Genomic DNA, 23,838 nt, shown 5'->3' with positions numbered 1-23,838 from the left:
GATTCATGCAAATCATGCTTACCCACGTATGCAAGAAATTTAAAAAATATCTAATTGTTAATTGGTCATCTACAAACCTTTGGAGTCCCATCCCCTAAACCCCCAGCACCAGAAGTGCTCTCATGTGCCAAAGTTCCATTATGTGAAGGTGATTTCCATATAGAAAAAGTAGGCTCGGGGACATCAGCCTCGGTACTATCATTCCTACCCTCAGAAGCAACAGATGTAGAATTAACCGTTTTTGGAGGAAGTATCTGTTATGCTGCCTTGTCGACATTGAGAGAACCATTTTCTGATCCAAAGCATTTATGGTTTAGTATGAACAATGAATAAAGGTTACAAAGAAAGCAGTCATCAACTAAAAATAAAACTCCGAAACATCAAAATATAGAAAACACAATTAGCTTGGAAGTGGATGACACCTTTAGTTGAGGCTTGACCATGAGGTACACCTGCTTTTGTGACTGTTGTTGCTGTTGTTTATATTTTTCTAGTATGCCTTGCCTTCTTTTCCTACTCTCTCAATTCTGTCAACATCCCCCTCTTCTTGTTCCTCTAGTTGTAATGAAACCCTATCTTCATAATCTTCTTCCACCTCTTCATCTCTAAAAGCAGACAACAGCATATAAGATAAATCTGAAGTAAGCCAGGATACATCCAATGATTAAATGACATTGTATACCTCAGTGGTTTCTTTTCACGCCTTTCCAGATCATCATCCATGATGCGGGGCACCTTTACTGGATCTTTTTTTCCTTTCCTGTAGTGGTAATCCAGTTCATCTTTCAAATGCCTGGAATCTTTCCAACTTATCCCACAAATAGAGAGAGAGATCCTTCTTTCCATATCTGCACGACTAATACGAAATCCTATCTGTTTGGCCTGACAGTTTGTCAAACATGTGTCTGGTAGGGAACTGACAATTATCCATAAGCATGAGTTCCAACTTAAGAAACAGCCTTGAACATGCTTCAGAAACACAATCAAGTATCAAGTTTACTTTCTCAGAAGAGATTTTTTATTCTGAGAAGGGTTGAATGAAGGATAGTTATGTCTACTTTCACTTCGTCTTGTAGATTTTGATGTGAACTGATGGGCATCCAATGTTGGAGTTGTATATTTGTGGGATTTGGGCCTAAAGGTGTCTCAAGATATGGAGGGCTATGGCCTTTGTGAGAAGAGTCCAGTGATGGAAGTATATTCACAAGTAGAGAGACTTGATTATCAGATTCGCAAATATAAATGAATGCGCATGCTTCAATCATAACTTGCTAAGGGTTTACAAACTGTTGATCCTATGTAACTACCATTACATGTGTTAGCATTAGACGCAGATAATGTTAGATGGATACATATCAAACTATGATCACCTCGAACTAAATGCAGATAATTTATTGGTTGCAAAAGATGCAACCAACTTGGTTCCTCAAAATATCATTAGATCTAAGAGATAATTTGCTTATAAAATATTGTTCATAAGGACTCTTGTATGTAGCAAAATTCTATCCCTTCTTAATTGACCAGGACTGCAAACTACCAGAACAAAATGGTCCAGCATCCAATTCAGTTTAAAAAAATATTGTTATCAAAGAGAAATTCATTTTGAGTCAGCAGAAATGAAGCACACCAAATTAAGAAGAAGATAAAAAAGGTGATCAAATTCATACCTGTTGTGAATGCAAGGTCACAGATGCTAAAGAAATCACATGAGCCAGAATCAACAATGACCCAACAATTGCCTTCGCAACAGAACCCATAAATGGAAGCTACTCCAGTGTCATTGCCATCAAATCAAACAGTGGTCTAGCCTCACAATTCTAGAAGAAGCCAACTCTTTTGAGCACCTTTGTTCAAGATACTTGCCAATCTACAGCAAAGAAAAGGAAACCAAAATAACCTCCGAGTAGAAGCCATTGATATGCAAATAACGAAAGAAGGTTAAATTAAGTTGAAAGAAGGGAGTACCTTCGGAATTCGGAGGGGGTTCTTGGCAGCATATTCACACAATTTAAAAATTTTCTGTTCTTTGGAGCACCCTTCTATAAAATTACACAGCAAGACATCATTATCCTGGATGTTAAAAAGATAAGTAGGACTACTCTGATTTTATAACAACATGTAACAAGAAGATAGATGCGTCTATCTCAAATAAGGATACAAGACATCCAACATGACAACCCTACAAACTAGATAGGAAAACACATCTGTATATGTACTCTCTCTCTCTCTCTTATCTGGTAAAGTCAGTGTTTCTATCACAAAATCATGTGGTACCTTTCAATTCAAAAGAGCTCAAAAGGAACCTTCCTCAGACACTTACCTGCAGATATTTCAACTTTGCCTCAGCAACCACATCAGTTGATTTAATCATCACACATCAAAGGAAAAGGAAAGTAAAAATATAAGAGGAAACAGAGATTCCTTTTTCTTTTGTAAAAGGATGTCAAAATCACTTTTATGTCTTGTATTAATTCAGATTCTTGGTCCATTTGGCCAAGCAAACACGAAGTCCTACAGAATGTTCAACCAAGTTACTTGATTCACAATATGATCTACCTGGCTTCAAGCTCTGAAATTTTCACTAGCAATAACTGCTCCCTTTCAGACGCAGCTGTTTCAACCTGTCAATTGAGAAAATATAAAACAATTTGCACTTAACTTGCCCTCAAATGAGACATACATAAAGAGAACTATAAACCAGAATTAATATTAGAAAGAAAGAATTGAACAATTCCATCATGCTTCAGAGCTTATAGAGGGCATTGGAAAATAAAATTTCATATAGAGCTGCTATTGAAACCTAATATAATAGGCAAACATATGGCATATAATTCTTTTAATATGAAAAAGAATACTGAGTAAACGACTGATCGGCTGTTGCTTGAAAGTACTAGTAAGTTTATTAAAGAAGAGGAAACAGACTGATAATAGGAATAACGATGAAAACTCGGATCATAACAATAACAATAAAAAAAACAATCCATCCTTGCCTAAGGAGTCCACCGAATCTTTAGTGGAAGTTGGGAAACCCAAGAATGATAAACTTGATGCAGCCGTCTACCCCCTGGTTTCTCTAAAATGTCACATTTAAGGAATCTCTTACCCATGACCTCCAGCCTAAAACATTGTTAGAAGCACCCTAGCTTACCACATTAATAGAATTAAGCTTCTTCATTATTCTAGCTAAATAGATGTTAATCATTGTTATACGGACACAGCTCCAACCTTATTTTGGTCACAACATGCAATGAATATGCATAGCACTTACTCTTTTAGCAATTTCCAATAAGCGGTCTTCAATAAAGGTCTGGAGAGAAATGTTCAAGTTTGACAACTGCTGTCCTACCAATTCAACTGTTGCCTGAATAGACTTCCTCAAATGCCTGCATAGATCACTGATAATCCCAATTTCAAAGACTACAGCTCGTGTTCTGAGTTGTCGAGCCAAAGCGTTACCAATCTGAACAATATCAGATTTAATTTGGGGATCAAGTGCAACATTTTTGAGATCCAGATGTCGAATGACAGCAGCTAGAATAAACCAAAATTAGTAAAAATAAACAAATATTATAAGATTCAGATAAGGAAGAAATATTTGGATGGGGGAATAAGTCAGGTACAGAGATGTATACACATGAAATGTGAGAATTTCAAATGAGAATAAAGATGTGGTCAAACCTAAAATTCAATGCTTAGAAATTAGAATATAAGACTCATAAGGAACCAGACCAAATAGAACCAGGAAGCCCAATACTCAACCCTACTGTATGATCACCGGGAACAATAAAGATAAAAATAAATAAATAAATGAGGTAAGAAATATATACGAAATGAACAGTAGGTAGATAATTATATATTTGGGCCACATTATTTGTAAGTAATTATAAATAATGAATAAAAGAGAAGGTACAGAAGTTTGGATAGGATTGTTAAAACTGTCTCACATGAGCTTCTGAAACGGTAACTCAAATAAATGGAATGCCTCGGTGTGGCCAAAAGAAAAAGTTGTGGTAGTGATAAGATCCAAAAAATATCTACATAGTTGGTTAATGACTTAAAGAAAAATTTTCAATAGCAATTAAAGAGAAGATTCAAGTTACTTTGTCTGCATAGCTTGTCTCTCTTCTAATAAAAATTTTTTATTTATAAAAAAAAAAAAAAAAGGAATGCATGAAAGAGAAATAAAACATGAAATTGAAGGTTAATATGTCAATAAGCAGCTTCCTGCAGATCGTGGAGAGTTTCATATCAGAAGCCTAATTACAAATCATCTGTAAAACTCCTACAACATCCAACTGGCAAAAAAACATCAATATCACACATCAAGTATAAGGAAAGAGAAGTTTTAGCGAGAGAGAGAATAGAAAAGGCACCAAAATACCTGCAGTGTCCACAAAGTAGCACATATCAACCATAGCTAACCTCTGCCAAGGAACCCAGTGCTTCCCATTATCAAAGCAAGCGAAACATTGGATCTAAAACCTGGTGCGTTGTCGTACTCTCCTTGGCCAATTCTACTATTTTCTGGACACAAATTTGAGCCCATATTTTTGGATTTTCAATCTCTTCTCTGTTGTACAAGTAAACCAATGTATTAACCACAGTTCACTACATTATTTTTTTTTAATCTTTAGAGGAATGGAAAGAAATAAGTTCTATCAGAAAAATGCATAATGAATCAAGAATATGATACTGAAGGACCTCATTTTTGGAGTTAAACATGTGGGGTTGCTCATTATTACCGAGTCAATAGAGTGCAATCTTTTTTTTCCCGTCTTGGCTTAAGGTAGCTCAGGCTGAGATTACTACCAACACCCACACCATCCGAGGCAGGACATTTGGGGGCTGCTCCTACTAGCCCTAGCCCTAGCCCAGGCCCAATTGGATACTCCAAGAGATACCATCTCAGGCCCAAGCCCAAGACCTACCAGCCCTACATTTAGTTTATTTTTGTTTTATCTTTTATTTTTAGAGTTATTTAGCAGTTATTGCTGTAGAAATAGTTATTAAGGGGCAGTTATTGCTGTAGAAGTAGTTGTTAGGGAGTTATTTTCTTCTTCTTTTTTTGATTTTGAGTTTTTAAAAGAATGTATTTTGAGAGGAATGAGAACATAACTGAATAACCAAAGAATGAATTGAGTTTCTGGCTGTGTGCGTGGCCCTCCTTACCCCCCCCCCCCCCTCCTTCTTCTTCTCTTGTCTCCCTGCAACTCTGATCCCCCCCCCCCTCTTCTTCTTCTTCTCTTTTCCCCCTGCAATGCTGATTTTCCCTCTTCTTCTTCTTCTGCTGTTTCTTCTTCTCACGGTTTCTCCTCTTTTCCCCCTGCAATTCTGATTTCCTTCCTAGCTTCTCTTTCTTTCTTTCTATCCCCCATTATTTGGTATCAGAGCCCAACCCTGGGTGAATCTCTCTTTCTCAAATTCTTCTCCCTTTCAGTCTCTCTTCCCCTCCTATCTTTCTTCTCCTATCTAAGTTCTCTTATCTTGTTCCCTTCCCTGTTCTGGAAACCCCAAGCCAGAACTCCAAAATACTCATATACACTACCTTATCTTCTTTACCATAATATCCATTGACCCCCTTTAACCACACGATTGCAACAACCAATCGTTCCATTTTATTCCATTTTATCCCAAGTTGGAATGAAGAACAACACCGGAGATGATGCAACAATAATGACGCAAGACTTCGACATTCCACTCAACAATATCGTCAAGACGTGCTGTTTCAAGATTTCATCTCCTCTTCTTGTGAATTACCGGAGCTTTTGAATGGCATGGATGTGCATCACATGGACTGGTTTCCTGGGTTTATCCAAACTCAAGGTCAAGTTTTTTTAAAGCAAGGGAGAGTTGATACAGGACATTTGGGGGCTGCTCCTACTAGCCCTAGCCCAGGCCCAATTGGATACTCCAAAAGATACCATCCCAGGCCCAAGCCCAAGACCTAACAGCCCTGCATTTAGTTTATTTTTGTTTTATCTTTTATTTTTAGAGTTATTTGGAAGTTATTGCTGTAGAAATAGTTATTAGGGGGTAGTTATTGCTGTAGAAGTAGTTGTTAGGGAGTTATTTTCTTCTTCTTTTTTTGATTTTGAGTTTTTAAACGAATGTACTTTGAGAGGAATGAGAACAGAATTGAACAACCAAAGAATGAATTGAGTTTCTGGCTGTGTGCGTGTGCACCCTCCTTCCCCCCCCTCCTTCTTCTCGTCTCCCTGCAACTCTGATCCCCCCCTCTTCTTCTTCTTCTTCTCTTTTTTCCCCCCTGCAATTCTGATTTTCCCTCTTCTTCTTCTTCTTCTACTGTTTCTTCTTCTCACGGTTTCTCCTCTTTTTCCCCTGCAATTTCCTTCCTATCTTCTCTTTCTTTCTTTCCCTCCCCCATTACCACCTCTTGCTTCACATCTAACTACTTCATCAACCCAATTGTGATCTGGTTCCCCCCTTTCACCATCATCTACAAGATTTATATCTGGTTCGTAGTTCTCCAGTGTGGCATGCACAATCTACGCAAAGTATAAATCCTTGAATCAAAAGAAATTCCTGATTAAGGAACCCAATTAAAATTTAGAGCAAATTACATGTACCCCCCTGTAGTTTGAAACAATATCAAAACACCCCCTAGTTTCATGATTTACGTGCATCCCCTGGATCCCTACCATCAAGTGTAAACCATTAGTTGTAGTTAAACTGTTCAAAAACCCTATTTTACCCTTAAATTTTTTCCATGGACCATTTTACCCTTATTCTTGCAACAAACCTTTCTGCTCCTATTACGTTTACAAAAAGAAATTAATTTCATGGCTGCCATGGCCGCCCAGCCATGGAGGAATAGCAAGTTCAATACTACCTACCTGGGCAAGGCAGTTTGACCATTTCACTCTCAAGCACGTTGGGCAAAAGGACGTTTTCCTCTTCAAGCATAAAATGTGCAAACCGGGAAGCCCAGATTTCTGCTTTTAGTCAATCCCTTCTCAATTTCCCAGTCTAGCTCAATTATAAGATGTAAAACAAATTTTCTCTCAAATGCCACTAAATCAAGCTGATGGAATACAAACATCTAAGCTATTTAATGGTGAAGTGAAACATTTTGAAAATCTCCTCGTCCAGTTTCTCACTTTAGGAAATTGAAGATGCATCACTAACTGAATGTCCCTCCATGTATAACAGTATTTGAAGTCAAGAATCAATGCTATATTAGCCATTTATGCATCACTAATTTATAAGAAATATCGGCCCAGTTCTAGGATTCTCTAGACCGACTGAATGAGACCCAATCCAGCAGAAAGTACTAAAATTCCATTGGCAAACTTCCGGGCGGAATAACTTTGCCCATACTCGTCCGGTTAGCCATTATAATGATATGCTTTCGGAAAAGGGGGACAGATCTGTAGCTAAAACTGATTAAGAGAAAATATCAGCCCAGTTCTTGGATTCTATGGACCAAGAGAATGAGACCCAATCTAGCTGAAATAATAAATTTCCTTGACCCAACTTCAATGCGGAATTAATTTGCCCATACTCATCCGGTTCGTCATTATAATGAATTATTTTCGGAAAAGGAAGATAGAGATCTGTAGCTGAAACTGATTTAGAAGAAATATTAGCCCAGTTCTTGGATTCTCTGGACCGACAAAATGAGACCCAATCTAGCTGAAAGTACTAAAATTCCTTGAGCCAACTTCCGGGCGAAATAAATTTTCCCATATTAATCCGGTTCGCAATTATAATAACACGTGTTCGAAAATGGGAGATAGAGATCTTTAGGTGAAACTGATTTAGAGGAAATATCGGCCCAGTTCTTGGATTCTCTGGACCAACAGAATGAGCCCCAATCTAGCTAAAAGTAATAAAATTCCTTGAGCCAACTTCCGGACGGAATTAATTTGCCCATACTGTTCCGGTTCGCAATTATAATGATAAGTATTCGAAAATTCGAGATAAGGATCTTTAGGTGAAACTGATATAGAGGTAATATCGGCCTAGTTCTTGGATTCTCAGGACCAACAAAATGAGACCAAAACTAGCTAAAAGTACTAAAATTCTTAGGGGCAACTTACAAGTGGAATAACTTTTCCCATACACATCCGGATCGGAATTACAATAATATGTTTTTAAAAATTGAAGATAGAGATCAATAGGTGATATTGATTTAGAGGTAATATCGGCCCAGTTCTTGGATTCTCTTGACCCTAGCTGAAGGCAATAAAATTCCTTGAGCCAACTCCCGGGCTGATTAACTTCGCCCATACTTGTCAGTTTCGCTATTATAATAATATGTTTACAGAAATGGGAGACAGAGATCTGTAGGTGAAACTAATTTAGAGGAAATATCAGCCCAATTCTTGGATTCTCTGGACCGTCAGAATTAGACCCAATCCAGCAGAAAGTACTAAAATTCCTTGGGCCAACTTCCGGAGGGAAAACTTTGCCCATACTCGTCCAATTAGCCACTATAATGATATGTTTTTGGAAAAGGGAGATAGAGATCTGTAGTTGAAACTGATTTAAAGGAAATATCGGCCCAGTTCTTGGATTCTTTGAACCGATAGAATGAGACACAATCTAGCTAAAAGTATGAAAAATTCCTTGAGCCAACTTCAGGGCGGAATTAATTTGCCCATACTCGTCCGGTTCGCCATTATAATGATACGTTTTCGAAAATGGGAGATAGAGATCTGTAGCTAAAACTGATTTAGAGGTAATATCGGCCCAGTTCTTGGATCCTCTAGACCGAAAAAATGACATCCAATCTAGCTAAAAGTACTAAAATTCCTTGAGCCAACTTCCGGGCGGATTAACTTTGCCCATACTTGTCAGATTCAATATTATAGTAATATGTTTTCGACATTTAGAGATAGGGATGATTTAGAGGTAATTCATGTAATACCTCAACATTTGAGTTACATTTAAAACTAAGTCGGTGGCTGTGACCCCATCTAGGAACTTTCCAGACAACTTGAACCCAACCCCACCAGGTAATACCATGCTCATGGGCTGACAATATTAAGAAGTGAAGCATTAGAGGTAATATTGAAACAGAACTTAGATGCACATAGATGCCCAAGAATCATGCACCTATGTATACCCAAGACATGGATGTATTAGCAAAACATTAGTCCTAAAATAGCAGTGTAGTGTAAAAACCCGGTGGTCCAAAAATACACTTGAATATGTAAGACTAAAAGAGGTTTAGATTTCATCTGCCTGAATGATTAGAGAGGTTAAATTCAGGAGTAAATCCACGACAATAAAATGCATATGTGAAAACATCCATATCCATAACCCCGAAATATATAGAGTTCAAAATAAAAATAAGGTAAAGGCTGGGCACGCCGGCACTGTGCCCAGCCTGAGTCTGTGTCTCTCCCACCCCCTAAGGAAATGACTCCCCTGCCCTCCCCATCCCACTCTCTCCATTAGGCACAGCCGCTAGCTCCAGGAAAGCCAGCGCCTTGCCCAACCCTCTCCCTAAAAATAAACTATGATTATAAGGCAAATATTAGGTAGAAAAGAGAATGCACAGGAAGTACGATAAGATATAAAAGAATCTAGAGCATGTATCAGTGGCGGAACAATGTGGTATCCCATGAGAGTTCCTCTATCACAGTATGCACATGCATCCAAGTTTCCAAATGCAATGATTTGCATTCTTTTCTTTGGATGAATACGCCAAGCTTGGATTTCTCCATGACTATTGTAATAAGTACAAGCATCCCTAGACAATACAAATTACCAGGTTTCATTGACAATTTTCATATTATACCGGGCCAAGTATTGGTGCCTCTGCTTCAATTCCTCCAACTCCCCATCCAGCAACTCCTAACCCATCGATCATAGTTGTATGGGTATCAGTTCCAACCACACTATCAGGGTACAGCAGGCCATCAGTGTTGAATACAACCCGATCAAGGTATTTCAGGTTAACCTGAGTTTCAATAGTTATTTACTCCGTACATAAATATAAAAAATGATAACATTAGTGTGAGTAACACAAGACCATTTGAAGATTTCATATATTCTACTTATCAATTGAGAGAACGAAAGGAAGGAATTATGTAGATCTGAAATCTAAAGGTAGAACCCATGTGATGTAACATTGCTATTTCTGATGATAGTAACTCCCTAACCTGATGCACGATACCAGAGCCGGGAGGAACAACAAGCATGTTGTGAAAAGCAGTAGATCCCCATTTAAGAAAAGCAAATCTCTCCTTGTTCCACTCAAATTCAAGATCCATATTTGCCTTCACTGCATTTTCTGATCTTGCTACATCCACCTGAGGAATGATCAACAACAAGATCCACTGGGACCTGCATAAAATATCAATTTTTAGAAGAAAGTTAGGAAACCTTCCCGAAAAGGAAAGAAAATATAGATTAGAAATACAGGAATAACAGGAATACATCATACACTCAAAATATTAAATGCAGCAAAAAGTCAAACTAGAAAAAAAAAAAAAAAAAAGCACATTAAAAGAAAGTGGAATGAATGACATTATTACAGAATCAAATATATGTTCTATGATGTTTCCGAGAAAGAAGAACAGAAGTAGTTCATCGAAGGCCATTTCAGTAATTATTAGTTCCTCACTGTTTTCATGATGGGGAAGATTTTGGATGTCAACACCGAAGAACTGACAAGGAATAAATATTGTAATGAAAAGGAAAAATATCACCACCTACCAAGGGGTTAATCTTGCTAGAATCACTGCCAAGCTTGTTTATAGCGTCCCTCATGCAAGCAAGGTCAACCACAGCTGGTAAACCAGAAAAATCCTAACCAACAAATGTAGGTCATAAAATTTGGCAGAAATGTAACAAATTAAAACTACTGTGCAATTACATCTTCAAAAAACAAAACTACTACGTAATTAGCATAACGATAAACACCTGCAGGAGAACATGGGCAGGCTTGAAAGGAATCTCGACTTGTTTGGGAGAAGTATTCTCCCAATAACCTTCTCAACATCTTCCTTGGTGACTTGGAAGTTGTCACAGTTACGGATTGCCGATTCAAGAAGGATCCAGATGGAGTACGGCAACTTATCTGTGACGCACACAATGTAAAGATGAGTGGATTTCTAAGAGATTGTGATTTTGGGAACCTGATAACAATATAAAAATTCAGAGTATTTCAAACTTCAAATCCGAGATAGCCTCATAACATAGAAGGTATCCTTCAATGCTGAAGAGAAACGGTAACTCATGAGGGGAAAGAAGAAAAAAGGAACGTCAAGAAGTCCAAGACCAACCTAAAGGATGACAAAATATATAATTTGCACAAAAGAGCAGAAGTACAAAGGGGAGCAGTGATAATGCCACTTACCGATCCTTGGATCATTCAGAGCAGGTAGGCTATAGTACTTTCCAAACTCACCACCCCCAGGCTTGGGAAGACTGATTAAGATTTCCCCTGAAAGCATTCTAAGAAGCTGATCCAACACATATTCACAAACAGAACTCAATCAATTATGTCAATCCCTGGAACAGTATTAACTCGAGCATCTAATCATCTATACAAATCGTCTTTCTCTAGTAATACGCTGAGTTGGATTAGTTAATCCAATAATTTAAGTTGTTCGCTGAATACATAAAAAGCATAAATCAGTGATGAATATTCATAAGGACTCTCATCAACGAAGGCACATTTTTAATCCATCTGGTCCGATTTCAAAATACTATTCAGAAATTAAAACAAATACCCTCCAGCAAGAACGAAACAGCGTAGACAAAAGATAAAATTCATCAAATGAATGAAATTATAAGTTGAAAAACCGGTCTACGTCGAAAGTCGTACCCATAGTAGCGATCTTGCGCTGAAAGCATTCAATCACAGGAGCAGCAGTCCTGGTCAGAGCCCTAAGACTAGCTGGAGATCTCCAATCGACACCGTGGCTCCAGCGAGGAACCGAAGATCGGATGAAATGGATAGCAGTGGAGAAGCAAAGTGATCAGGCTTTGATGAGAGCAGGAAAGGAGGAGTGAGGAAGAGAAGTTAGGGTTCTAGAGATGCAAGGCAAGGATAAGGATGATAAGAAACGAACCCTAGAAGCTCTGAGCAGCGCCGCTGATGAAGAAGACCGTGACATTAAAGGCAATTCAGGTAATACCTCAACATTTGAGTTACAGTTAAAACTAAGTCGGTGGCTGTGACCCCATCTAGGAACTTTCCAGTCAACTTGATCCTAACAACACCAGGTAATACCATGCTCATGGGCTGACAATATTGGGGAAGTGAAGCATTAGAGGTAATATTGAAACAGAACTTAGATGCACATAGATGCCCAAGAATCATGCACCTATGTATATCCAATTCATGGGTGTATTAGAAAAAGATTAGTCCTAAAATAGCAGTGTAATGTAAAAGCCCGGTGGTCCAAAAATACACTTGAATATGTAAGAGTAAAAGAGGTTTAGATTTCATCTGCCTGAATGATTAGAGAGGTTAAATTCATAAGTAAATCCACGACAATAAAATGCATATGTGAAAACAACCATTTCCATAACCCCGAAATATATGTAGTTCAAAAATAAAAATAAGGGTAAAGGCTGGGCACGCCGGCACTTTGCCCAGCATGAGTCTGTGTCTCTCCCACCCCCTAAGGAAATGACTCCCCTACCATCCCATCCCACTCTATCCATTGGGCACAGCTGCTAGCTCCAGGAAAGCCAGTAGCGTGGCCAATCCTCTCCCTAAAAATAAACTATGATTATAAGGCAAATATTAGGTAGAAAAGAGAATACACAGGAAGTACGATAAGATATAAAAGAATCTAGATGGCTCTCTCAGAGTTTCCATATTGACTGGAAATTTCAAGTTCAGGCAACAAGTGTACATTTCACTTGGACAGGAAAGCATCAAGCTTTCAGCAGATAACATTACTAACTTTTTTTGCCCTCTCTTTTTTTGACGAGTCAGATACCATTACTAGTTAGTAGGAACTGCCATGGTAATTGAAACCGATGCAATCGAATAGCACATAAAAAATAAGGGAGAAGGGGTTTCAACAACATAAGTTCTCAAAATACCGCGTACCATATCCTTGCAAGACATGGGCACATGTCATCACACGTAGATAAGCTTCAACATGATTTGCAAGAGGAGCAGCTCCAGATAAAATGAGACATACATTCCCTCCTAAACCTTGCTTTACCTGCCGAAGTCATGAAAATCATCAAGAGTTCTAAGTAAATTTTGGAAAGCTCTCTAGCAAAAGTAAGCAGGAAATTAGAAAAAATACAATTTTCCACTTCCAATACCATGCTAAAAACAATTTTGTCACTAAGTGGGGAGGCCTTTTCATGTGCAAGCCCCTTCTTCATGTTATTTAGTTTGCTGCAACATTTGTATGTTGTAGGTTAAAAACTAGAAATGAAAAGGTAATGCCCTAACATTCACTTCCCAGGAGAAATCTAAAGAAACACAATAAAATCTAACATTAGTTTCATATTAGCACAGAAACATCATGGAGTAAATAAAAATGAACTGCAAACAACTGGTTATAAACAGAACCATGAGTGACATTGGTGGTATTATTTTTGTAGGAACATCTTCAAGACTTGAACTGCTCCTACAATATATTTCTATGAAGTTCTAAGGTATTCAACAAAGACCACCCAACCCAACACTGAACTGAACTAAACCTTATCACAACTACTTCAGGACGGCTATAGAAATCCTGCTCCAATAGAATTGCGCGGGATTCAATTTGAGAAGTTAAGACTGAACAAAGGTAGGATGCATAAACATTGGTCCCCAACCAGAAAATCTGGACATGTGTCAAATATGTTGTTGATAAGAAAATATTAATGAATGGGCAACAATAATCAGCTATCTTTGACCATCTAATCTGCAGACTTTTCTGGAACATATGTGGGTGTTTTCTACTGTAAATGGAAGATTAAAATTGAATGATGGAGACCATCTGATTGATTGCTTCTAGGCCAAGTAGATCTCCTCGGCAGGACCAATTAAATGTTGGTCCGGAATTGCTTGCCTATCATGTGTCCACTTATTTGCAAGTGTTTGTGCTCAGGAGCAGTCTCAGTACTGAAGACACTGGTTATCCTCTTTGAAAAAGCTTTCTTATGCAGTGGTAAAATTACCGTTTACACACGCAGGCAAAAAACTTGGGAGTCAATGGGCAGCCAACTATGTCGCGACATAACAGAGAGTTACAGTATTGAACACTTGAAAGAATGAGTATGCAAAGTTAAACAATTTGCCCTTTAAGAAACCCCCAGAAGATACCTTCTCTGTCAGACCTGTCAAAATTATAGAAAAAGAGCTAAGAATGTGAATATGTATTTATCTCATCTTCTGTAACCAATGGACCATCAGCAAAGAGAAACAGGACCAAGGAATTTGAATTACAATGCCAGCACATAAGAGTTTCTAGCATTCCTCCAGCAAATAATCGGCAGATACTTTCTGTGCATATCTACTAGAAAAGCAGAGAAGGCATAATTTTTCTTCCAAATTTCACCTGAATAGATCCTATCCAGTACACGTGGAACAGAGCAGAACAGAGTTGGTTTTAGCTCCCCAAGGTCTTCAATCATTAATTTGACATCCTGAAGATGAAAAACAATCAATTATAAGTAGGAATCTTTCTAGGTAAATGATAAATCTATTTTCTTTTTCCTCAAAAAAAGAAGTTAATCTTTATAGGAAATTGAATTCTGACTAGGTAATATAGTATACTGTAATCAACTTACCCCGCGCCAAAATCCTATTGAACCACCCTTATGAATAAACAGCTCCTCAACTATCCGATCAAAGATATGAGCCAGAGGAAGGTAAGACATAAAAACATCATCTGGAGTCAACTGCAACACTTTCAAAAATGAAAGTTCATGAGAAACTGATAAAGTTGCAAAAGTGTTTCCATTTCTGTTCTCCCACATGACACAAAGGAAAGGAAAAGAATAAATTGATTATGACCTCACCTTTTCATTCACACTTTGTAACATTTGTCCTATACCCGCTAAAAGAGTAGCAATTGCATTCTTGGAGATCAGTACTCCCTTGGGGTCACCAATTGTTCCACTCGTATACATAATTGTACGAATGTCAGACAGCTTTTTCGTTGGAAGATCAAATTCCTTACCATCTCCCTGTTGATAAAACATAGTAAAAATTGAAATCAAAATCAGTTCTATGCATAAGAAATCCGAAAGAGGAAGTGGCAACATAGAACTTTTGTATTAAGTCAAGAAACACCACCCAAGCTTAACTCGAAACTACCCATTTAACTAGCAATTTTAAAACTGACTCTTCCTTGATCCTTTGGATTAAATAAGTTGAAAATTAACAAGAAATTAATGGAGATGAAATAGCTATTACAAAATACTGCTACAAAGAAAGCATTCAAAAAGCATACAAAGAAAGATCTACTGTGAGGAAATTCACTATGATTACATAAATGATTGCAAATCATAAGATTTATAATTTGAACCAATCAGCAAACCAGTTGCAAAAGTGAGTCATCTGCAGGGGCCTTTCCCAGTGATGGGCATAGGAGTTGGACATTCATTTAATCAAAAGATCGGCAGCCATACCTAAACAGAAATATAAAAGTTTGGGGGGGGGGGGGGAAGAGGAGGGGCATAACCCAGTGCAGTGTCCTGAGAAGGGTGGCTTGGGGTTGGTCCTAATCTTTGTCATTTTTTGCACAAAGTAGCTGCCCTCAAACGCGAACTTGTGTCTTCACCCAGGAAGCCCCGAGTTTAAACTAAACAATCTTTTAATGGACTTGTATGTTCAAGTCCTTGTGTGCAACAAAACACTTATATGGGAGTAGCTACTTACTGGCTCAACACCACAGCTGTGAATGGAACACCCCACTTTCATTACAATATCATATACTTCCTTTTAAGTTAGCCACACATATTGACCTGCCCGTAAACAAACAAAAGCGATACTTGCAAAACAATTATAAAGACTGAAAGGAAATAACAGAAGGCAAAAAGTTTCTGACACGGCCATTTAGCACAGAATTTCCTTAACAAGCACTCCTAGTTTTGCTACATGGAAGAGTGATGTAGCCAATCCGACAATGGATATCAAGGGAATGGTTTTAATAGGTCACACTGTCAAAATTCAGGATCAAGTTTAGTCATATACCCTTCCATATATGTCCATGCACCCTCTTGGTAGTCCCAGAATTTTCAATTATTTGTTTTTCCACATGACCGACGGACTCCATTTAGGCTTGAACTTGACATGCGAGCATAGAGACCTTGAGGTCTACCCGTCTCTAAAATTTCAATCCCATCTGACCTGCCATGTGGAAGAACTAGGTGCCCATTAAGGAGATTCCATCCTAAACAGCCGTTTAGGAAATCCCGGTCCATAAGAAAAGTAGCAGATATATTTTATTGGAGAAGTGAAGAATATGTGAGGAGGGCAGGAGCAGTAATCAATAATCCACAATAAAGATATACCTTCCCATCCACTATCTCTCGATGACCAAGCATTCGATTTCCTGGATATTTTTCAACGGATAACCTGTCACAGGATTACAAATACATTAACGAATACCAGGATGACAATAGAACGAGAACATGTTCCTAGATACTCGAAGCATTCAATTTAACCTTTTTGGTTGTAGTGACTCGTTACAGAACCTTCAGAAAACAGTATCCAACAGAATCCAATATTAACAGGTTTATGTACCAGCACTCTTGAATTTGAATGTCAAAAAAACAGTCATAACAAGATTGGACTCAGGTAACTGGAATTATTGTAGCTAGGAGCCACATTTTTTATAATTAAAAGGCACAAAAATATGCATACCATGCCTTTAAGTCATTTGCATAATGCATTGCCCAGTATTTATTTTGATGAATTATGCTGTTAATTATGCAAACAAACCCGAAAACTGAATATGTTCCAACAGCCCCAAAGTGTTAAACAAAAAGATTAATAAAAGTTTTCATAATTGGAAGATGTTAGGAAAACATAAGCAAAGTTTAACCTGGCCAGCATTTGGATAGGATAACTGTGAACTCCTCAATTTATTCCGATGTAAGGAAATGGGTGCCTGAACATGAACAGAATACAGCGAATACATTTGTTCTAATATAGATTTTTATTACTGTTAAGACAGTGTTGGAAAGTCATAGTCTCATCATTGCTAGGCATAGAATAAAATGAGTCTTGAACTTTCAGCATCAGATTCAACAGAACTAGCGTAGCTGGTTATTGGGTACTAAGCTCAATTTCATGGCCGATAATTGAGAGAGTGAAAACTAAATAAAGTGTGGAAAGATTTTCATTCTCTTTCATGGACAAAATGGATAAAGACCAAATAAATTGTCGGGGTCCACAAAAAGTAAAGGACATACATGACCTATTATGAGATTACTTCTAAGACTGACAGTCGGAGGACCAGGGCCTCGTCTACCGAGTGGTTCTTTACCAAAACAATCCTGCAGATTCCAGTAAATTGTTAATGGAAAAGGAAGAAACATGAAGGGCCATATTTTTGTAATCCAACCACCCCCCTCTCAAAAAAAAAAAAGAAAAAGAATAAGAACCATGATTAAAGAAATTTTCTTCTGTAAAAGAACAGTTCAAGAACACTGTAATCCACTTAAATTAGGCAAACAGTGCGGCATGCAAAGCTCAAATTGATCTCTTTCTATTAAAAAGAGAAGAACGTAATCCATCCATCCCCTAGACTAAGAACCAATAATTAAGTCAATTCCTGTTTGCTAAGAGAACAGTTCAAGAATATTGTAATCGTCTTGAGTATGCAAATAGTCCGGCATGCAACACTGAAATTGACCTCCTCTCTTAAAAAGAGAAGAAATTTTGACGTGATCAGGACAGCAGAGGAAGCAAGAAAGGCACCAAAGCAGTTCATACTTAAGAATCATCGGACATAAACGTGGTAGCACCAATATTCCCAAAAGAAAAGCTTCAATTCAGATAACTAAACCAAACTTGGAAGATTGCAACAAATTCGAATTAATAAGCCAAATTAAACCTGAGATCTCCATTGACAAACTGAAACAAAAACCTACCGAAAAATATCCCAGCAACTTTCCAATCCTTCAGGTAGAGATGGTAATCCTGGTCTGAGCCCAGGTAGCGATCTTGCGCTGAAAGTCGTACCCATAGTAGCGATCTTGCGTGAAAGCGTTTAATCACAGGAGCAGCAATCCTGGTCTGCACCCTAAGACTAGCTGGAGATCTCCAATCGACACCGTGGCTCCAGCGAGGAACCGAGGATCGGATGGAACTGATAGCAGTGGAGAAGCAAAGTGATCGGGCTTTGATGAGAGAAGGAGATGAGGAGCGAGGAAGAGGAGAAGTTAGGATTCTAGAGATGGAAGGCAAGAATAAGGATGGTAAGAAACGAACCCCAGAAGCTCTGAGCAGCGCCGCTGACGAAGAAGCGGTTATATACAGACGCTGAATGCTTACCTGTGAGTGATCGTGTGAGAGAAAGCGAAAGAAAGAGGAGGGAAAAGAGAAAAAGGAAAGTTGATTTGAAACAGAGAAGAAAAGACCGTTGAGGAGGGAAAAGAGAAAAAGTAAAGTTAATTTGTAAGAAGAAAAAACCGTTGAGATAAAATATCTGGAGGTGGTTTTTTTTTTTTTTGGGTAGAAATATCTAGAGATTGTTGCGTCAAAGACACGCAATCTGTGGTACCGGACTCCTACGAATTCGTGTCAATCAAGGTAAGGAGGTATTTTACCACCAGAAAAAAGTAAGGCGGTGTGTGTGTTGTTTTTTTGTTTTCGGATAATAGTAATCTGGGTTAGGGGTGTCAACCGGTCGGGTTCGGTCGATCTCGGTCGGGCCTAGACGGGCCTCACCAATTTTATAGGCTGCACCGTGTCCGACCGTTTAGGTGTTCGGGCTTGCATTAGGCGGACATGGTACTATTTAATTTCGGTCGGTCGGTGTTCGGTCTTTAATCGGGACAGCCTTATTCAAGGTAAACGGGTCTTAAACGGGCCTCGGTCGAGCTAATGGCCTATTTAACTCTAAACGGGCACTAAACGGTGTGAAAAGTAATGTCAGTCCCATTTCCCATGTCCACAAACTATAACGTCCCATGTCCCATGTCCTATTTAAAAAAAAATAAGAAAAAAAAAATAAGAAAAAAAGAAAAAAGAAGTGCAATTTTGCCGTGTGACTGTGTGAGACTCAAAGACTGAAATTTTGATTTTGTGAGATTGAATAGAAAAAAAAAAAACAGAGGTGGAATTTGGAAGGTTAGTTAGGGTTAATGGTTTTTTTTTTGGTAAATAATTAGGGTTAATGGTTAGTCATTTAGGACGGTTAGGTTACCTGGGTTGTTACTTGTTAGGGAGTTGGAAGTTGGAACGTGTATATGTTTGGGAATTTTCTCTGGGGTTGGGGGTAGAATAGGTAATAATAATCGGGTTTAGGGGGTCGGGTTTAAACGGGGCAAAGGGGGTCGGGCTCGGTCGGGCCTTTAAACGGGCGGGTCAATCGGGCACCCGACGGTGTTACTTCGGCACAGTGAACGACCGCTTATAAACGGGTCGGGCCGGTTCGGTCTTTAAACGGCCGGGTGGGGTCGGGTCTGCCGGTGCGGGCCTGGCATTGACACCCCTAATCTGGGTAATCACCACGCGGTATTTTACAGAATTCTTGCCGAACCAAATGGATTTTAAATTGGAAATCAATATCATGGAATGAGTCCTAGAATTTATATTTTTTCTACCCAAAAAAAAAAATCCTAAAAATTCCTAGAATCGATATACAATAAGCCAATAATTTATAGGGAAATTTTCATTGACACCCTCTCCGATAGCCCGTTAAATTAATGCCACCTTACTAAGGGTCAAAATATCAATTTTTGCCCCAAAACTAACAGGGTTAATTGAGTTAAATAAAAATGACTAAACTACCCTTTGCACTAAAAACATAAAAAACCCAGCCCCATTCTATTTTTTACCAAAAAAAAAAACCCTTCAAACAAAGCTATAAGACGACTTGTTTGGAGCAGAGGCCGAACCCCTTAGATCAACGTTGCTGCAAGTCTGATAATAGTCCGCTATAAAACGAATTGTTTGTAGCTTTCGGAAATTGATTTTGGTGTTGGCCTTGGAGGTAATGGATTAGGGTTTCAAACCCAGATGAACAATGGCTTCCAGTGTGAAATTGGATATGAAGAAGATGATTGAAGAGCTGGATTTGTCCGATGTGGGGCGGGGGAGACTGGAGAGGGTGGTGGCGGGGTTGCAGTGGAGGGATCCACATCCTCTACTTCCAAAAGTGGCGCTTCCATCCTACTTCCATGTGCTACAAGGGCGCCAGCTGGACTGACAGCAATCTAACAGTCAATATTGCAGGATTTCAAATTAAAGTAAAACCACATGGGATTTGTTTGAACCTACCTTAAGCCTAAACCCAAAACCAAACCCACCCGACCGGTTCAAAATTTTCAAACCAACCCATTTCACTACTCTCACATTCATCTAGATTCCGCTGTTCTTCTTTTTCGTCGAGCTCTAACGGTGAATGCCCAAATTGAGCTTATCCATCTAAATCCCCAAAAACCTCCATCATTCCCTTCCTGCAACGGATGAAAGAAACATACAAGCATCACTTTTAAAACTCTTGTCATCTAGATTATGGGCTTTTGAAGATCTTTAAATCTCTCTATGGGTGTGAACCTATATGAGAATCTGAGAAATATAAAGTGTGAACCCAAATAATCCTTTATTACCTGTAAAAAAAACCATTGAATGATCGAAATCATGGCCGACGAAAGCAAGATTCATCGCCTCCATTTAGGGTTTCGAACGATTGAAGGCAAGGGTTAGAGAGGGGGAGTAGCAAGGGAGAGCCGCAGCCATGGCGAGGATTAAGGTTCATGAGCTCAGAGGAAAGTCGAAGACAGATCTATTGAACCAGTTGAAAGATCTGAAAGCAGAACTCGCTCTGCTCCGAGGTGCGAAGGTCACTGGTGTTGCACCTAACAAACTTTCCAAGATCAAGGTGGTTAGGTTCTCAATAGGGTAGGTCTTGACTCGCAGAAGCAAAAAGTGGCTCTGAGGGAAGCCTACAAGAGAAGAAGTTCCTGCCACTTTTTGTCCGAAGAAAACTAGAGCCATTAGAAAACACTTGACTAAGCACCAGGAATCCATAAAAACACCTCGGGAAGAGAAGCAACAAAGGTACTTCCCAATGAGGAAGTATGCCATCAAGATGTAGGGTTGGATGAACTTAGAGACGGAATTGTTACTTGCTTTGAAGAATACAAACTTCGGAAGATCACGCCCTTTTAGTTTTTATTCAGAGAAGCTTTCTTTCTTTTTTAACAAAAAAAAAAAAAGCAAGATTCATCGCCATGAAAGTTTAACCTTGATGCCTCAAATATGGATGGGTTTATCTTTTCTTTTTTTCGTTTCCCATTATCGGAATTTTCTACCGACGAATTGAATCCAGATTTCAGAAACCTAACCTTTAAGTTTTGGAGTTTTTTAATTTCCCTTCCATTCCTTAATTTCTTGCTTCCTCAATCACTCAATCTGGATTCATCTCCGTTATACTTGCCATTTGAACAAGGGATTCAAAACACGGAATGGGGATTTTGATGGATAGGTCGATTTGGGCATTCACCTTCAGAGGTCGACGGAGAAGAAGAAGAGCCCGATCCGAGCAGAATCTAGATGAGTGTGAGAGTGAGTGAAAAGGGTTGGTTTGGAAATTTTGAACTGGTCGGATGGGTTTGGTTTTGGGTTTAGGTTTAAAGTGGGTTCAAGAAAATCCCTTGTGGTTTTAACTTTAATTTGAAATCCTGCAATATTGACCGTTAGATTGCTGTTAGTCCAGTTGGCGCCCTTGTAGCGCACGGAAGTAGGATGGAAGCGCCACTTTTGGAAGTAGAGGATGTGGATCCGCAGCGGAGCGAGAGAAGTAATCGGCATTCTTTTGTTGCTTCACTACTCTCATCTCACCTCTTCTCGGTGTAGGCAGTATCAAGGGCTTCTCTGGCGAGGGCATCGGGCCCGATTTCAGGAAGAAGAGAAAGATTCATGGCCTTTGAATGGAACTAGGGAAGCAAATCAAACGTCTGATCTGGTCAATCTCTACTCCATTGCGTCAAATTGCCGGCAGACGTCTGAGATCTTCATCGTTTCCTCCTTTGTCCTTTTATTTCTTTTTTCAAATTTAGGGCTTGGATCGCACAAAGGTGTGACACCCTTGTCCCAACTTTGAAAGAGAATGGATAAGAGATTGGGGTTTTTCAAGCCTACTCTGTTGCAGGTCTACCCAGTGCCATAACAGCCAAGAAGATAAGAATGAGATGTTAATTAAACTTAAAATTGGAAACCCAATTTGGATTTTGGTTTATGATGGTGGGTTTTGGTTGGATCTTCGGGGTTCAGTTATTTGCTTTCAAAAATTATACTTCTCTGTTCAATGTCTTAAAAATAAACCCACATTTTTATGGGAGTGGTTTCAGGGTATGCGAAAGGGAGAAGAAGAAGAAGAAGCAAGGAAAGAATAGAGAAAAGGGAAAGGGAAAGTGCACCTGTGTATGGAGTTGAATTGCTGAGAGCATGGTGGGGTGGGGGAGACTAGAGAGGGTGGTGGGGGGTTGCAGGGGAGGGAGAGTAAGAGCGAGAGATGGAGGCCTGAGATGGTGGTGGGGCTGGTGGTGGCGGTGGCGACGGCAAAATACAATAGAAGGAGAAGAAGAAGGAAAGAAAAAGAAATAAAAATAATGGCTAGAAAAATCATTTACTATGTACACTTAAGTGAACTACTTTAATGGTTTACATTGTATTAAAATATTAAATAGAGGATGCTATGAAAATATACCTTTACTCAAAAAGTGGAAAATGCAAAATTACAGTTGCCTCCCGGCTCAGGTGGAGACAGACGATCGATTTGCCTCTCTCTTGTCGGACAAAGTAATAGCTAGAAAAAAGGAATTTCGCTAGACTTCGGGCAGAGTAACTGTATATAGGATCTTCGTTACTTGGACTCGGATAGAGTAACGACTATGAATGAGACCTTTATTATCTGTAGGCGGACAGAATAACAGTTGTAATGAAGGCTTCTTCGTTATCTGTGTGCGGACAGAATAACGGTTGTAATGAAGGCTTCTTCGTTATCTGTATGCGGACAAAATAACGACTAAAAGGGGGTTGATAAAGACCACTCTTTAGGCAGGGGAATCGACGGATCTACCCACCGCTATCGCCGGGGTGGCTCCCATACTAGAAAAGGGACAAAATGGGAGAAGGGCTGTCAAAAGGCTCATAAATCGGGGTTGGGGGGTCTCTCCTCCCTCTTTTCTTCCTCATTTGAGGGTGGGGGACCTCCTATTTATAGGGGTACCCCATAATGGTGGCATTGTGGAGCAAAATCACACGGCGCCGTCGATGACATCATTTGCATGATGTGAGTCTGCAGATTCATCCTTTTCCACAGCGCTACCATGGTCGGGGAAAGTGAGCAGTACCTCCTTCAGCATTTAGTAAAAGGGTCTTACAAATCATTTCTAAGGTTGTGAGGGTGATATAACTTGGATGTAGGGGTAAGAGTCCTTCTTGAGAGAGATACCAATATCTGTCCATGTCCTGTTGTCAGCATCACTAGGGGGTGACAAAATTCAGTGTCTACAACATAATAGACATGGCCTTTCAAGCCAGGGCATCTGCTACAACATTCAGAGCCCGTGGAATACACTGAAACAAAATCAAAACAAAAGAAGTAGAGAGGCACTTCACATCATCAATAATAGCTACTACATTTAGCAGTGGGATCCGGTGCGGTTCAAGAATGTAGGAGACGATCTCCTTGCTATCCGATTCAACTTGAAGTCGATTGTACC

At 39.1% G+C, this 23,838-nt stretch overlaps 2 pseudogenes; one reads left to right on the top strand and one right to left on the bottom strand.

Annotated features, from left to right (window-relative positions):
- The window catches only part of LOC122655794, a 78,006-nt pseudogene extending 59,878 nt beyond the window's left edge, over positions 1 to 18,128 (bottom strand).
- Positions 18,129 to 20,782: 2,654 nt separating this feature from the next.
- LOC122640342 lies at positions 20,783 to 21,291 on the top strand (annotated as a pseudogene).
- The last annotated feature ends 2,547 nt before the right edge of the window (positions 21,292 to 23,838 follow it).

The sequence above is a fragment of the Telopea speciosissima genome, chromosome 1 (assembly GCF_018873765.1).
Source record: "Telopea speciosissima isolate NSW1024214 ecotype Mountain lineage chromosome 1, Tspe_v1, whole genome shotgun sequence".
NCBI lineage: Eukaryota > Viridiplantae > Streptophyta > Magnoliopsida > Proteales > Proteaceae > Telopea > Telopea speciosissima.
Note: the sequence above shows the minus strand (reverse complement) of the source record. Positions and strands in the feature narration are given on the sequence as shown.